General features: G+C 42.8%; 1 protein-coding gene across 5 annotated transcripts in view; it reads left to right on the top strand.

The window, feature by feature from the left end:
• Positions 1-11,947: 11,947 nt before the first annotated feature.
• KLF12 (KLF transcription factor 12) overlaps positions 11,948-16,815 on the top strand; it is a 448,314-nt gene continuing 443,446 nt past the window's right edge. Inside the window, exon 1 of one of the 5 annotated variants that reach the window (XM_073795299.1) lies at positions 11,948-12,434. The gene's annotated coding sequence lies outside the window, so the exon portion shown is untranslated. Of the gene's footprint in view, positions 12,435-12,507; positions 12,698-16,815 lie in introns of those variants that run through there. The other 4 variants (XM_073795297.1, XM_019921168.3, XM_073795298.1 and 1 more) reach the window with 4 other exon arrangements.

The following is a 16,815-nucleotide window of genomic DNA, read 5'->3' as shown; positions in this document are numbered from 1 at the left end:
TGTAAAGCAGCGTTAGTTCTGTATTAACAGTGTGGCAAAGGAAATTAAGAATGTTTTTAAAAGAAAACATATAAGTGGCTGGTTTGGTTCTGAAAAGTATGAAGTCAACACACTGCTCCTTCCTAGTCTGTTTTCTCTTCAGTATTTTAACAGAAGTCTACATCAGAGGTTTATTGAACTTGTACTGCATTATTGCAGAAAGGGATGGCTTTTCTGTTGGGGATAATAATAGTAATAAAATAATATTATTTTAGATTTGTGGTCTAGCATTTCCTTTACAAGCAGGTATTGTTCCTAATGGGAAAATAAAGATTACGAAGGGTTAACTGACTTAGTAAAGGTCAACAAAAAGTCACAATCGGTCCACTCATAGAGCGGCAGGAAAGTCTGTATTTCTGACATATTTATAACTCTATGGTTAAGATGTTTGTTTAATGTTCTCTTTTATTCAAAGGTCTCTGACCATTTAAACCTTTCCCCCCTTTAACTTAGATGTGCTCTGTTAGTTATTAGCATCCTTTAAGTACCTGCTTCATGCTCACTTTAAGATCTGGACCTACCAATTTTCAAAGACTTCTACTTTGACAAAATTCCAAGATAATTACAGCAATTTTTAAAAACATGTTCTAGTGAAAAATAAAACCTTCCTTTAGATTTGAAATTTCAAAGAATTAAGTTTGCTTGCTTCTTGTAAGAAGATAATTCTTAGACTTTGTGATACTAAGACTAAAAAATACACTATATTTTGCTTGTAGGTTTAAAATGTGTTTGAGTATGTTTGCTTTAACCATGGAACATGATCCAAGACCAGGCTCAGAAGTAGGAGCTAAAAACCTGAAATCTAGGTTTTATTGTCAAATCCATGGAGGATTGCATATCTCCTTTCTAACTGATACTTCTAGATAAAATGGCAAAATATTTCATTGCTGCTTGATTACATGTTACTAAATAAAAGTGGTATGTATAAGTATCGTTGGGGTGAAATTATATAAATATTTTTATTAGCATATGATTGTAAGAGATACAGATCCCAAATGTAGATGTGCATGAATGACACAAGTCAATACACACACACAGAAAGAGATAGAATTACGAATGGTGTGCGTCTAGATTTTCGCAGCCGACCCAGCCATATGTTTCTTGTCTAGGTGGCTGCCCAGGGAACTCAAGCATGTGGATAACAGTTCTAGCGGGCAAGAAGCCATATAAACAATGAACATAACTCAAAATGAAACAAAGAAGCATGCTAATAGCAAATTGTATCATTGTAGAATACTACTCAACCAAACTTTTTTGATGAGTGATAAATGGATAAATGATATAGAATCATCCCAATGAAAAAATAAGTGTTTGATGGAAGAACCACATAGCATTTTGTGCTGTAAGATGTGACAGTCCCATTCTCTCTCTGATTTTTGTCTACACTTGCCTTCATTGTAACCTCCCCGGAGCCAGCCAGGACAAACACGATGCCTGATACCCAGTGGTTAAATTCTACGAAACATCTTGTTTATTTTGTCACTGTGATAGGAAAGATCTGCTTCCAGCTTCAAAGAAATAAATAATGGGATTTAAATTCTTTTTCCTTTTATGTAACAAATAGAATGTATACTTTCTGTTAGTTTGTGGGTGGGGTGGGTAGTGTAATAAAGTTATAGAATTTCATTCACATGGGAACATTTTGATATATTAAGAGTAAGCCTTATGTTTTACCTGATGCTTTTTCTGAGAAAATAGTCACCCTGCTTAATTCAGTGAGAAAAATACTTAATAATTGATGAGGATTTGTGGAGTTGAAAGTTGTAAACAAGACAGTATTTCAATACAACAGCTCTAAAATAACTAAACAGACTTCCTCTGTTGAATTTATTTACCCTTTCTATAGCACCTATCATCTTAATACTTAGGCATAAAAGTACCAGGCATAATGTGAGAATGAAAATATTATGATTCTGTCTAATTTTTCTCTCTCAGTGAGTTAAAATACAGTGTTCAACCATACATTTATTCCCCTTTGTTACACTGCTTAGTTCCTGAGACTAAGGAATTCCTTATATACTACGACTATGCAGTGATTGGTGTGAAAGAGAGATGAAGGAATGACACTGTCTATTCAAAAATCAGTCAGTAGTTTAACTACAAATAGTGTACAAATACGCAGGTATAGTAGCAGTACCTAATGGCCGTGTTTTCATTTTTTTCTGTCCTGGTTTCATTCTCATTTTTGAAGAAACTCTCTCTCATGATCTTGTGATAACCAGTTAAGTTCCTGAGACCAATATTTATCTGCTGTTGAGAGGTTATCAAGCTCTTTCATGTCAACAAGATATATGGGAAGGATTTATATCATGACAATTAATGACAAATTATGCAACAAACTTACAATAGTTTTAAAGACAAAGTGATACTAAAGCATCAGATGCCTCAGAGTTCTCATCTATGCAATGGGAATTGTGTTAATACCCAAATATTTGCTGAGTGCCTACTACATTCCAGGCACTTTTCTAACCCAATGGGCTGCAACAGTGAACATGTGAGAAAAATCCTCTGCTCTTGTGGAATTCCTACTCTAGTGGTGGGGCAGATAGACAGTAAGCAACAAAAATAAAGCAAAATATGTAGAGTATTAGATGGTGATGAGTGCTGTATAGAGAAAGATAAAAGGAGAGGAAGATCAGAGTGCTCCGTGGGGCTTGCCACTTAGTTGCAATAGTTGGTGATGCTTGCCCTGAGGAGGTAAAAACAGTAGTAGAGGTTCGTAGAATTCTTGGTTAAGATTGAATGAATTATATGCAAAATGCGTTGAGCAGCGTATGGCACATAGTAGAGGGTTAATAAATGTCAGGTTGAAAAAGAGGGTGCGATACTTAGGGTTATCTTGAGGAAGGTTTTTGTTTGTTCTGCAGACTTTCCTTTATTGGCCATGGCCATTTTTGTCTGGAGTTAAGAATGGAATTGTATTTGACTTTTGCATAAAACGTTCATAAAGCTAATTTGTAAACTGGGTAAAAATAAAGAACTGGAAGACCTAGGTCTTCATGGATCAGTTATCCACATTTTGTCCCTGTCTTAAAAAGAGAGAAATAAGGAGGAAGGAGTGGGGGCATGGAGAGGGAGAAAGCGAAGGGGAGAGGGAGAAGGAAAGAAGGAAGGGAGAAAGGAGAGAAGGAAAGAAAAGTTCTTTAAGAGTTCATCTTAAGAGTAAAACTGTTTTAAGGCATATAGTTTAAATTACTTTAACTTTATATGTGACTAACTTGAAAGATGGCTCAGTTAAAACAGGTCTAGGGCTCCCCTGGTGGCGCAGTGGTTGAGAGTCCGCCTACCGATGCAGAGGACATGGGTTCGTGACTGGGCCCGTGAGCCATGGCCGCTGAGCCTGCGCGTCCGGAGCCTGTGCTCCGCGACGGGAGAGGCCACAACAGTGAGAGGCCCGCGTACCGCAAATGAAAAAAACAGATCTAAATCCGAATCTAGGAAAGTACCAATCTTTAGTAATTGGGTTCGAACATTTTATTGAACTATATAAAATCTATAGAAATCTCATATATTCCTTAAGATTATTTTTCTTGACAAACAACGTTATTATTCTAGAAGGTGACTATATTTAGGTGTATTTTAATAGTAAACAAACAATGAGTTATTTGTATTAAAGAAGTTAACAGTTCTAGCTAATAGAAAAGAAAAATAAATACTCATAGGGCACCCACAATGTGCTAGGCAATTTGGAAGTTACTTTCATTTTTCCATGAAAAAGTTTTGAGGACTTACGTGTTGGGTGCTGAGTGAGGCATTGGTGGGATAACTAAGAAGTGGTCACACACAATTCTTGCCAAGTTTCAGAGAGCTTGCAGTCTTGAAGGAGAAGGTGTATAAGACCTCATTTGTTCTCCACATCTTTGTAAAGAAGATGCCATCCCAGTTGTACAGGGAGGAAAACTAAAATCAAGAAAAATGAAGCAAGCTGTCAACGGTCACTCAGTCAAGTGATGAAAACCCATAATCAGTTCAGGACTTTTTGGTTAACAGGCACAAGCTCTTTTGCTGCTGATTCTCTAGTATTTGAGTATGAAATACGAATGCAGTTTATATTTACCTTTCCGATTGTGACTTGCTTATCCAACTTTTAAAAATTAATGTTCATTTCTCAAAGACATGTAAATCGATAGAATAACAAGATGAGCCACAACCAGACTCTGTTACTGGGTGAAGCTAAACTGGGATTCACGTTTGCCTTGGGTAAATCACACATGGATTAATCTTAAATTGGCTACATGATGGTTGTGTACTTTAATGATTTTTAAAAAATCACACTGTGGGGAAAAGTATATATTAAGAAATATCACAAAGTCTTTTTTTTTTTCTCTTTTATGAAATGGTGTCCTTACAATGACTGTGTCAATAATTTGTCAGCCTACTATATGTTTTTCTTTTTTTAGCTGTCAGCCAGCAAGAATTCAATAGAGTCTCAGTAATATAAAGGTTTGCAATTTAAAACATTATGCGAAATTACATAGCAAAAAGGTAGAGACTGTCAGTTGACTGTCCCAAATTCCACCTAAGATGTTCTCTGTGTCCACTTTCCTGTGATGGATCTCTGGGAAGCCATGTGACCCAATCTTGGCCAATGAGATATAAGCAGATGATATGGGTAAGGCTTTGGGAAAAATTTCTAAAAGGAATAGATCTGACCTTTATCTTTAGCCGTTCTCCCTCTTCCTCCTGTGGAGGGAAAAAAGAGTTACACTTTCAGAAGGCAAGCAGGAAAAGAAAATGGACTTGGAGGCCCTCGGACACCAGAGAGCAGCTTCACAGCCTTGAGCTCTGGCTGTGTACCTTTGGACTTCTTGCTTCATTGCAAGGGCATTGGGTGGGGCGGGCGGGGCAGGGGGAAGGGTATGTATCCTAAGCAGACATTAGCTGGGTTTTCTGTTGTTTGCAGACGAAAGCAAAGTACTACTGATCAGTACAGTGATGTTTCTCCCTCTGTTTCCTCTTCCTTCCCTTTCTCTCCCCCTATTTTCATTTCATGTTATTTTATTCCCAAGTTTCTGGCTAAGTTTTAATTCTTTCTTTCTCTCTCTTCTTCTCTATCAGCTATCTAATTTGTTATTTTAGCTTCCAATGTGGTAGAACTAAATATCTATTTAGATGCCTTACAAGTTTATCAAAAGTAAAAACAAGTATGAATTTCATAAAGACACTTTTTTTCTCTTATTACCAGGACTTGAAAATTGAGACAAAGTTTCCTATTTTCTTTCCTTTGTACCCCGTCCCCTAAATACTTAAGTTGTTGAATTTCAGATTCTGAATTTGTAATGCCAGCTGTTCCAATGTTGATTTCCTATTGTAGACGGACTGGCATCCTCTTAGTCGGGCTGTGGCAACAGCAGTTTGACTCAGTCCCAGCGTCCTACCCACCAATTTCACATTTATATTCCTAGAGTAGAGTTCAGTCTCTACTAATCAAACAATTAAAATTCAAGCTATTCTTGTTTACCAACCTAAGGTTTTTTTAAAATGTCAAAACACCACCCAATCTTAGCAAGAACACAAGAAAATAGCACTCTCATATATATGGTGTCATGGTAAACTGGTAAAATACTTTTGAAAAATAATTCAACAATATGTTTCTAGAATAATAAAAACAAATTCATAATCTTTGTTTCAGTAACACTATTGAAACTAGGGGAAACTATCTAAAAGTTATTTTTAAAAGAAAGAAGCCAAGGCGTTTACTCTAAAGTAAGTACAATTGCAAACATTTGGAAAACTTCGAATGTGGGAGGGACAGTACCCTAAATAGGTAATAGCAAATCACTATTAGGAAAAATAATGATATGAAGACTTTATGTCAAGATCAAAAATATTAATAATAAAAAACTGCAATGAAATTTTTCCCCCAAGTTGAAAGATAGTAACCCCTGAAGGGACAAGAGAGCGATGCAACTGGGATGACCACAGTGGGTGGCTTAGAAAGTACTGGAAACCCTATGTTTCTTAAGTGCGGGAGAAGCCACATGTACCTGATATATACTATTTTACATACATGATACACTTCATGTTATTAAGAAATAAAAATATCCTTTCCATCTTTTAAGTGCAACCTTCTCCACAAAGTTTCCAAACAGATATAACTTTATCCAGAGTATTTTAATTGTACCTCGTGTTATTGTTGTTCATTAGTTTTATCTGAGCTCATCTTCATAAGCTTATAATACTGAGGCTAGTCCCTTGCATTCAGCATGAAATTAAAGTGGTATTCTGTAAACGATCTATACTTGAGCTGAGCTAAATTGTTTCCATGAGGGTACAAATTTCATTTGTAAAATTTTAAAAGGCAAGGATAACTATAGTTCAAATCTGATATGCCTCAATTTGTTATATTTAAAATTGTAGATTCTCTCTATCACAAAATTATAGCTCCAATGTTTGCAACCTAAAAAGTTGCAAAGTGCTATTTTAGAAAACAAATTTGTTGTGAATTTCCTCTCTGATACTGAAGAATTGAATTTTTATTCAATACAGTATAATTCTAATTCTAATAACACAGAAAAGTAGTATAATTGATTGGATAATTTTTAAATGATTACATATGATAGGGACAGTGGAATTAGGTAAAAATGCTTCAAATTTAATATATTCCTTTACGTAAAAACTTCTAACTTAGAAGAAAGTTGATTGAAGAATGTTGCCAGAATTAATGTTCAGAAGGTATTTGTCAACATATGCCAGAATTTTATTTTCAATATATGTACACAAATGGAAACTCAGGTTTTCTTCTATATTGTATTTTAATGATGTCATTCTAACTTTAATAATTGTTGAATAGATTCAACTAGTACTCATTAATTCCCTACTATGTGCAAAATAGTGTGCCGGGTGAAAGGAAGGCTAAATAAATGGTTCAGGTACTGCTCTTGTTCACAAAGGATTATCTGTGATAGGCCAGCCAACAATATTTAATGAAAGCAGAAAGGTGTAAGTACCTTAAGAATAAGTGAGGGAATTTACATTTGCTGGATGCCTGCTCAGGCTAAATATATTTCACATCGGTCCAAATAAGCGTACAATAAACGTTAATCCTTCAATATGAGGGAAATATTATTCAAATAGGTAGAAAAATTGAGAATCAGAAAAAGGATGAAAAAACCGTCTGGTCAGTGGCTGAGGCACTCTTTCCATTATACCAGAAGAAGCTCAAAGAAGGGAAAGATGAGTTTTGGGTGAGGGAATAAGAGATGCATACATGTGTATGGGGTGTCATGTCATCATTTGGTGATGATTCCACAGGAGGAAAAGGAGGGGGACTATTAAGTGAAGGTATCCAGGATGGATGGGGCATTGTAAGATGGCCACATGTGCTGGGAGGGGAAGTATGAGATATGAAAAGCTAAGTGGGGCCCTTAAGTGTCATCGTATTGTATTGAAGCAAATTTGTGCCACTTTGGGTTTCTAAATATAGGTATGCTATAATCAAGGTTTTGCTGTAGGAGAGGTGGACTGCATATGAGAGGAGGGGCTAGAAGTTCAGAGCTGGGGTACCAGGAGGGCATGTGGTAGTGGGAACAGGGGGAGACTTGAATGAAAATGACTACGCAGGATCTTGGAAAAGAAGAGACACATCTCAGGATGTGAGGAAGATACTGAAGCTAGAAGGACCAAAAACTGTATTGACTACAACAAAACAAAGTTATGAAATGTCGTTTTCCCCTAATTTCTAGATACCCCCTCACTCAAATCAAAAGATGTTGCATGTAATCACATAATATCACCAGCTGTTTGCATTTGTAGTAAGGCTTTTAGATGCCTTTCTCATACAGGAAAATCTCCCTTTGCTGCACATTATTGCCAAAATATGACATAAGGGAAAAAAAAAAAAAAAACAACCAGGCATTGAAAACCTAATAGCACATATTCACTTCAGGCCCTAGGAAAAATCAAGGTTATATTTTTTAATTTATTTAAAGCCCCGGGAATCACCTTTCATTTTCACTTCTAGTCAGTTCTAGTCTTTCAACACAGCTTTTGCTTTTGAAAATGGACTTCATCGCCCCCCCCGACCCCCGCCAAATTATACTAGTGTTAAATCATCCATGCAATCTTTGGCATCATGCAGCCAAAGGCTTAAGAACTTTACATGTACATAGATATCGAAGAGAGTCTTTACCTTAGAGAAATCAGGCTATGGGACAGGTAATACTCTTAATACTGTAAAAGAGTTCCTGTCACTGACATTAATTTTTCAAAGAGTATCACAACTGGTAAAGTATAAGAAGATCTGGCAAAAAATTTCTGGGTAGGTAACATTTACATTAACAACTTAACATCTCTAGTTGTAAATTTAGCTGTGTATTTACATTGAATTAGGTATATTATTTGCTTCGATGGTGCATGTGTATGTTTTTTTTTTTGTTTTTCTTTCTGGCCAATATGTTAGGGAAAAGAAATCCAACGTGTGTACTGTTTATGTGTATAAGAATGTCAGAATACAAACCTACATCCTCTTTAATTCATTCTTCTGGTATTTGCAATAATAAAGACTAAATAAATGAAGTATATAAACTTAGGAAAACAGGTCATTATCTTTGACCCAAATCATCTTGCTTTGAAACAGAACTATAGTATCATATAGAATTGGATTTGACAGATACTTTCAACACTGAAATTTTATGATTCTGTAATTTCAACACATTCTTTTATGCAGACAGAATTATGCATTCTTGGTAAAATAACTTTGCCATCTTTAGATTTTCTGCTTTTTCACATCCCTGCATACACATGGAAGTAGAAGAGAAAGGACTAAACATAAAGGATGTGCACATACTTTTGCCAGGGTATGTAGACTTTTTTCCTACCTCCTCCCAGCTGTTCACACCTTACTGTTTAAATCCAAGTTCTATGCAGAGATAGAATTATACAAACTGAATTGGAAATGTATGCCTGTACACAGACACACACTCACATACAATTGTCTCCAGTATCCTAAGTGCCAATAATACCTTGCTTCTTTATTTTCTTACTGTTTTTGCCCTTCCATATCCATCCCCAGCTCACACAATGAAGTGATTCTCTCTCTTAAACCTTTTCCTGTTTCTATCTGGGGAGTTGCCTTAATTTAACATTTCTATTCTTTCTTATGTCAACAATTTAACAAAATTTGCTAGTATTTTTTTTCTAATACTTGATATACTTCTCTTTTTTAACCACACTATACAGTTTCTAGATATTAACCTTGACCTATCTCTATATTCGTTAACCCTCTGGAATGGATTCTTGTACTTTGTTTTCTTTTTTTCTTTTAAATAAATTTATTTTATTTATTTTTGGCTGCGTTGCGTCTTCATTGCTGCATGCAGGCTTTCTCTAGTTGCAGTGAGCGGGGCTACTCTGTGTCGGTGCGCGGGCTTCTCATCGTGGTGGCTTCTCTTGCTGTGGAGCAGGGGCTCTAGGCGAGTGGGCTCAGTAGTTGTGGCTCCCAGGCTCTAGAGCACAGGCTCAGTAGTTGTGGCACACGGGGTTACTTGCTCCGCGGCACGTGGGATCTTCCCGGACCAGGACTTGAACCCCTGTTCCCTTCATTGGCAGGCGGATACTTAACCACTGAGCCACGAAGGAAGCTCCGTACTTTGTTATCTATCTTTCATCATTCTATTAACATGCTCATGGCTGGAGCCATAGGAAGGAAGTGCAGTCTGGAATACGTTTCCACGTGCATAATCACTTGCTCTAGAATATATTTATGGTAAGTCCGCCACTCAGCTCTCTTCGAGAAAGAGCTGTTAGTACAAGAACTGCCACGATGACATAATGTCTTATAGCATCCTTCCACTCTTGCAGTTAAACTCACTTCTTTCACTCCCTGCCCCACCTAGAGGAAAACTTTACAGTGTTTCCAGTAGAGGCAAGTTTTTCATTTAAAGGCTGTGCATCTGTTGATGTTCTACGGTTTTTCAAACTTGTCTTTTCATGTTGTTTTTATCCAGATGTAGAGGAATGTGAAGGGCTGTTTACCCGGCGCCCAGGATCAGGCCAGGGGGTGGGGTTCGGGGCTGCTTTCTCCGGAAGAGTCCCCACCCCAAGGAGGGCCCCTCAGCCCCCAGTTTCCATCTTCCTTTGGGCTTCCTGATTCCCTTGCCGCACCCACGTCTTCGGATGTGGGCTTCCATCGCCTTCCCGCTAGCGCTGCTTTCCTAGTCTAAGGATACTTCGCTTAAGGAGTGGGGCACAATTTTTGGCCACCTTCACTTATTTGTTCTTCGACACCCTAACACCAGGACAGACCCCTCCTCTTAATCCTGATTTCTCAGGCGCAGGCCCACTGATTCATCCCGTCAGGACCAGAAGTGGGCTGTGGAATCCTGCTCCGGTCTGGACCACCTTGCCGATCTTCCTCACCTACAGAATGTGGCAGGAGGTAGAGAGCACACCAGGCAGTGCACTGCCTTTGTTTTCATTAATAACGCACACCGGGCCTCTAGAAGTGTTTGGAAAATGCCACAGAAAATGTAGAACATGGCTTTTCCTGGCTAGAACTCGTCCCTTCACTCTCATTTCCTGTTTCTCGGCCTCTGCCTCCTTTTTCTTCCCACCCTACTTCGTGCCACACTTGCGAATCTTTCTTCCCTTAATGTAAACTTCCCCTTCGCTGCCTTCCCACGACCGGGGCGGTTTCCCACGCGGGGCGGGCTCAGGAGCGCCGCGCCGGGGTGTCCGGCGGCCTGGGCGCCCCAGCGCGCTCACGCAGCTTTGCAAGAAAGTGGCGCACGCAATCGCCACCTCGGCCGGCCGCGCCCGGCCCGCCAGCTCCCAGCCCCGCGCGCCGGCTTCTGCCCCCGCCGACCCTCCAGCGCCCCGCTGACCCCGCGCCCTAGGGGCCACCGCGGGAACGCCGGGCCGCACGGGCTGCCTCCTCCCCCTCCCGCCCCAGAGTCGCGCCGATCCGCTCCCCCGGGCGCGGAGGCGGGGAGGGAGGGGCCCCCGGGAAGGGCGTGAAGGACGCGGCTCCTGGCTGCCCGCATCTCCGGGCGCAGGGCGGGGTGGGGGTGTGCTGGACTCCCCTCTCCCGCCGCTCCTCGCTCCGGGTCTGCAGCTCCTGCTTCCTGCTCCTCCCGCCCGCTTGTCCGCCCGCCTGCCTAAATTCCGAGCGAGGGCGGACGCCCCTTCTCCCCGGGCTCCCGAGCCGGCCGCGCGGCTCCGCCTCGCCCCCATTCATCCCGCCAAGGTGAACCGCTGGGAGGGAGGGCGCCCCCGCCTAGCCCGCAACTTGCGTCGCTCCAGAACCCAAACAATGCTTCCCCCGCCTTCCGCGTGCGGCCCTCCGCCCAGCCCAGCCTCGCGCGCAGCCCCGCGCGCAGGGAACCGCCTGCCCGGGCCGGGACCCCATTGTTGCCCGGCGCGGGCGATGCCCGGCGTCCGGGGGCGGTCCCCGCGAGCGGTCCCGCAGCCTCCGCCGGCCGCCGGAGCCGGCTCCGCCCACACCTTTCCAAGTTAGCTGGTGGGTGAGCCGCGGGGACGGCTCGGGCCCCCGGCCCCCCTCCCTGCACGCTTTCACCCGGGCGGGAGGGAAGGGGAGAGGAGCGGCGGGGGCTGTGGGCCGAGCGGGCTCCGCGCTTTATTTGTCTCCTAATTCCCTTCCTAAGGCTGCCTAGCGCGCTGACACAAAAGAGGGGACTTTCTCGCGGCTCCGCGCGAGTCCTCCCCAGACGAGTTGAAATCGGGGGTTCCTCCCGCCGCGAGGCCCGCGGGCACCCCTCGCCCCGCGGCTCCCAAAGCGGCGTTGGCCATGTGTAGGTTATTTTGGGTGCCGCAGCAAGGTGGTGCAGGTGATCGGGAGGCTCCGCCGCGGCCGGGGGCGGGGGCAGGGGTGGGGCGGGGTGGAGGTTCCGCGGACCCACCCCCCAGCCGGCGGCCCGGGCGCCGAGGCGAGGGCCGGGCAGTGGGTGTTGCCTTCTACCTCTGCGAGCGGGGAGGGGTTAGTTTCCCACAGGGGATTTCAACCATCACACTCAGAGCCCGCCTCCTAATCCTCGGGCGGAGCGGCTCGGGGGCCCCATTTTATGGCAATAAAGCGACTTAGCGCCTGCTGAGCGAGCCCCTCCCCGCCGCCGCCCCCGCCCTCAGCCCCACCCCGGGGCTCGCCCGCAGCGGCGGGGCTTTGTTTCGGGGGAGGAGGACCCGGAGCTCTTTTGTTTGGGGGTTTGGTGTTTTCACCTCCCCCCCGCTCCCCCCAACCCTCCCCCCCCTCCGCGCCTCTCCGGTTTCCTGAGCTGCGGGCTGCAAGGGAGGAGAAGCGGCGTCTTGCAACCCCCTCGGCTGGGCCCCGGGGTAATTCGATGCGGGCCTGGCGAGGCTCCCCCCGCTAGACCCGGGCTCGCGTCTCGGCAGCCTCCACCCACCGGCCCACCCTACATTTAGCGCATCATGTGATCCGGGTAAGTCATTTGCAAGTACAACAGTTCCCTGGGTTGCCCCCCATTCATTTCCTGAGAACTGCAGAGAGCAGCTGAGAGGCTCTGCCCGTGCGTGTGCGTGTGCGAGTGTGCGTGTGAGTGTGCGCGGGTGACGCCGTGTGTGTGTGTGTGTGTGTGAGTGTGTGCGCGCGCGCGTGTGAGAGCGAGAGAGAAAGGGAGAGAGAGAGGGGGACTCTGTGTGAGGGAAAGAAAACAATTTCTTCTGCTCTGCAGCTTCTGTTCAGGTCTGTGCCGATTCCGTTTCTTATCAAAATAAACAACCCCCTCCTCTTTTTTTTTTTTTGTGCCATCCCAGATCAGACCGTATTCTCTTAACATGTTTTATTTTCCTTCTGTCATCTGCTCAAGTTAAATCATTTTGGTTGGTCTGTGTTCGTAAAGGGGGAAAGTGTTGGGAAGCGGGAGGGGGCCGAGGGAGGGCGATGCTACTGCAGAGCAAGTAGCGTCGGTTGGATTCGTGGAGAAGAAAGAAGGAGGTTTCTCCCCCCCCACCCCCGCCTCGCAATTTTTTTAAAAAAGAACTTATCAAGTAGCGTGAATTAAGCAAATGTTTTTCTACCCCTTGTGGAATTGTTGGTTGCAGTGCTTGCCTGACAGTTGCCAAGGATGAGAAATAAAACACCAGGGCTGAATTGGGGGGGGGGGAGCTTGTGGAAGTAGTGTGCCCCCAGGAAGAGAGCGAGTTGGGTGAAGAGCTGCCGCACCGGGCCTTGTGGGCTTGGGTGTGCACTGGAGAGAGCGGAGGGGAAGGGGTTAAGGCGGAGATGACACTGCTGGCATGAATAGTGGTCCTGGTGCTACATTCATTATTGTCTCTGGTCGTAATGATGTGTAACTGTCACTTGCTACAGTGCCTGGTCCATGGAAGTAGCCAGGGGCTGGCCCGTGGCTGTTATTTTCAATTACGGGGGGCCTGACCAGAGTTGACAATGGGCAACTTTGCAGGGCCACCCGGGCCGGGAAGCCCGCGGAGACGGCCTGGGAGCCACTTCTTGCCTTAAGAGGCTCGCTCCGAGGACTCGGACTTGACCTCCGCGACATTAGTTGGTGTTCGCGTTAGATGCTTCCCTACGGGGAGAATCAATCCTGCTTTTGTTGGGTAGAGAACTGCCTATTAGAACTTTGAAAACTTTTATCTTTGGGGAAAAGGGTGGGGTGCACTCAACAGTTCTGTTTCGAAGTGCATTTGAGGCAAATGCTTGGAAAAAGTACCAATTCCTTTGTTATATGCCCTGCAGCTTCCCAACCCCCTTCACCCTGCGCTTCCAGTTTTGCATACTTTAATAGTAACAGCCTTTATTCAGCTGATAAAAGCTGACTGTGTTGAGTTAAAGAGTATTAGTACAACGGAATGTGTAATCTGGATAAACAGTTTGTGTGGTTAGTATTGTCGGCTCTCTAATTTAACTGTACAGATGGTTTAAGTGTCGTGCTGTATGGATTGTTTTAAGCAATTCCACTGGCTAATAGAATCCTCCTCAGACGAGCACTCGAATATTTTATTTTAAATCAGCTTTAATATTCTCTGTTTCCCTGTAACACCAGGGAGAGGAGCAGCTCTATTTACGTTTAGTGCGTGTGCATCTAGTGGCTTCGGTAGACATCTGCCAATCAACGCACGTCATTCTGCAAATCCACCTAGACGCCTTCATGCCCTTTTCTTACTGGAGGATAGAGTTGTTTAGATAAGTTAACGCTTTGAAATAAATTTGGTGGCTTTTAACGGGCAGCAGCTTGTGATGGGGAATAGGGGTGGTCACTTTGAAGGGTGAGTGTATTCCATCTTCTAAGAAATGCTCTTTGGAATTGGCATTCAGTAAAAACAGTGACCCCTCACCTTAAAAAAAAAAAAAGCCTGGTTGTGCTATTTGCAGACCTCATTCAGATGTTGTTTACATTTTTGAAAACCACATAGAAATTGGTTGTGATAAAGGGGTATACTTTTAGGCTAGAAAATGTTTAACTTTAGAAGCTTAGAAATAGGTTGAAGGACAAACATTCGGTTGCATAAGTTACATCTTTATGGCTGCAGCCTGGTCAATTAGAGTCCGAGTTGGGGAGAGAGGGTTTTGAACATACAAGAATTGACAGAAATTTGTAATGTAGTTAGGGAAGAGGTTTGTTATTTTTACCTTCTAATTCATAACTATTATGAAATATACTTGCGCTGGCAAAAGTTGGGATGTTTTCACATAAAATTTTAATCACTTATGTACTAAAACTACTATAGCTGTGTGAGGTAAAGAAACATCCTTGAGGGGTTTCTGTTTTTTGAAGTGCTTCAGTTATTTATCTATTACTTAGTAATGCATATTTAAAAGAAACTTCTGTCAGCTAAACTTTATTTTGGAATGCGTTGAATTACTATTTACTGAATGAAAATGGTTGCGCTAATGGGCCCTTAGTATTTTTTTTCCTCCAGAAAATTCCTTTTCCACAACTGAATGTCATTTGGGAGAAAATTGGTCCTGGTATAGCATTTGAGACCTTGACCTTAGCAGCAACTCTTGGCTGGCGCTTGTTTACTACAGCTGCAGCCTATGTGTGTACAGAAAGGGAGGGACTGCAAACACTGGTGCGCTCTCTCTCCCCAGACCAAGGGAAAAACAAATCAGGATGCTTGACAGTCATTCCGAAGAGCACCCATCAGGCATGTAATAGCGTTAGTGTTCTGGTCGTTTTAAAAAAAATCTGTGTTCCTCGGGGATTACTTTCCGGCCTCCTTGGAAAGGTAAACATGCACTTCAGCAGACTCAGAGTGAGTTTTAGATGTCATATCATGAAGCAGGCTGCTATCAACGTAATGAAATAATTTGTTCTTAAATATAGGTGTGTTTTCTATCCCCATAAAGATGGCATAAGTGCTTAGGCCTCTAAGCCCATATGAGAGCATTTTGAACTCAAGCCAGGATTGGTTAATCTAGAGTATTGAGTAACTTGACCAGTGAGGTGATGTTGTTAACTAGTTGAACATATAAACGTCTTGGATATTTTCATCATGGTACAAAATGGAAAGTGTGGAATTTCATATTTCTGCGAATTAATATGAGACTAATCACATTAAATTTGGGGCGTCAAATGGTTTGTTTTCTTTATATTGTGAGAGTAACAGTCCTCTTAGTGTCAACTTCATAAATCTAGCTGTAGATGATCTGTGTATTAATACAAAGAAGTTTGTATTCTGCAAAACTAGAAGTGGCACAAAGTTATTTGAAAAGTTATTCTTTTTTGGATAAATAAGTTTCCTCGCTTGTGCTTCCATGTTGATTAATGAGCAAGAGCTAAAAATCTCCAAAGAGTTTTATTCAGAATCAACGCCATGGTTATCTTTTTCTTTTAGAAAACAACTTTCATTTTTGTAAATAACTCCTAAAATAGATGACAGTGGCTCACCTTTGTCATTTACATTTTGAAAATACCACGTGGTACTGGAGTGGAAATGTCTGTATTTTTGCCCAGTGTTCGTTTATTTTCCATTTTAAAATTCACGTTTATTTATTTTTTCAGGCTACACATTATGCACGCCTTTCAGTCTTACGTATGGACAAAATGTAAGGGTGAAAATATTAAGATTAAATCCCTGGCAACACCCTATAACCACAGCCTTAAGTCATCCACCGCAACCAGGAGTCCCCAAATCAAAAGGCAAATAACCAGATGGCCCTCCCCTGTGCCCAGAAGGGCAGCAGCCTTAGGCTCTGTGAGACCTGCTTGGTTTCTAGATCCCAGGCCCTTCCAGAGAACTGTCTGACTTCAGCTGGCCAGAGTTCATTGTCAGGCCGTAGAGCAGCGACACCCCATCCGATGTCAGCTTTTGAGTTCTTGCGGTAGGGAACACATGCTGTGGATTAAATGGTTACTTTCTCTATATATTCTCAGTAATTATGTTACAAAAGGATTTTTCGCTTTGGGGTGTTTATTGTCATAAAAGTGGCTACTTGAGTAGTCCTGCTGCTCCAATGAAAATTTGTTTTGGTCTGGCAGTAGATTACAGGATATTCACTCAAAGAATTCTGCTCTGGGATGGGCTTTCCTCCTGTCTTTTTTTCCAACTCAAAGTCATACTTTTATTTTGTGGCTAATTTAATGGTATATATTTTTGAAATTTTACTAAAAGCATAGTAATTGGACTGGTCCAAACAGTGTTGCTTTTTAGGTACAGATGCAGTAGCAGAAAGCCCTTGCTGCTGTATTCCGGCGTGGAAGGTGAGGGGAAAAACTACAGAGCTTTGGGGTGGTTTTCCCACCCCCATCAGAGGCCATGGAAGCTGCCACTATCACAACTTGTTGGCCTCCACAGCCAGGAATTGTGTTTCATGTGCTACATTCACCGTGCTTAACA

Source organism: Tursiops truncatus, chromosome 18 (genome assembly GCF_011762595.2).
Source record: "Tursiops truncatus isolate mTurTru1 chromosome 18, mTurTru1.mat.Y, whole genome shotgun sequence".
NCBI classification, from domain to species: domain Eukaryota; kingdom Metazoa; phylum Chordata; class Mammalia; order Artiodactyla; family Delphinidae; genus Tursiops; species Tursiops truncatus.
Note: the sequence above shows the minus strand (reverse complement) of the source record. Positions and strands in the feature narration are given on the sequence as shown.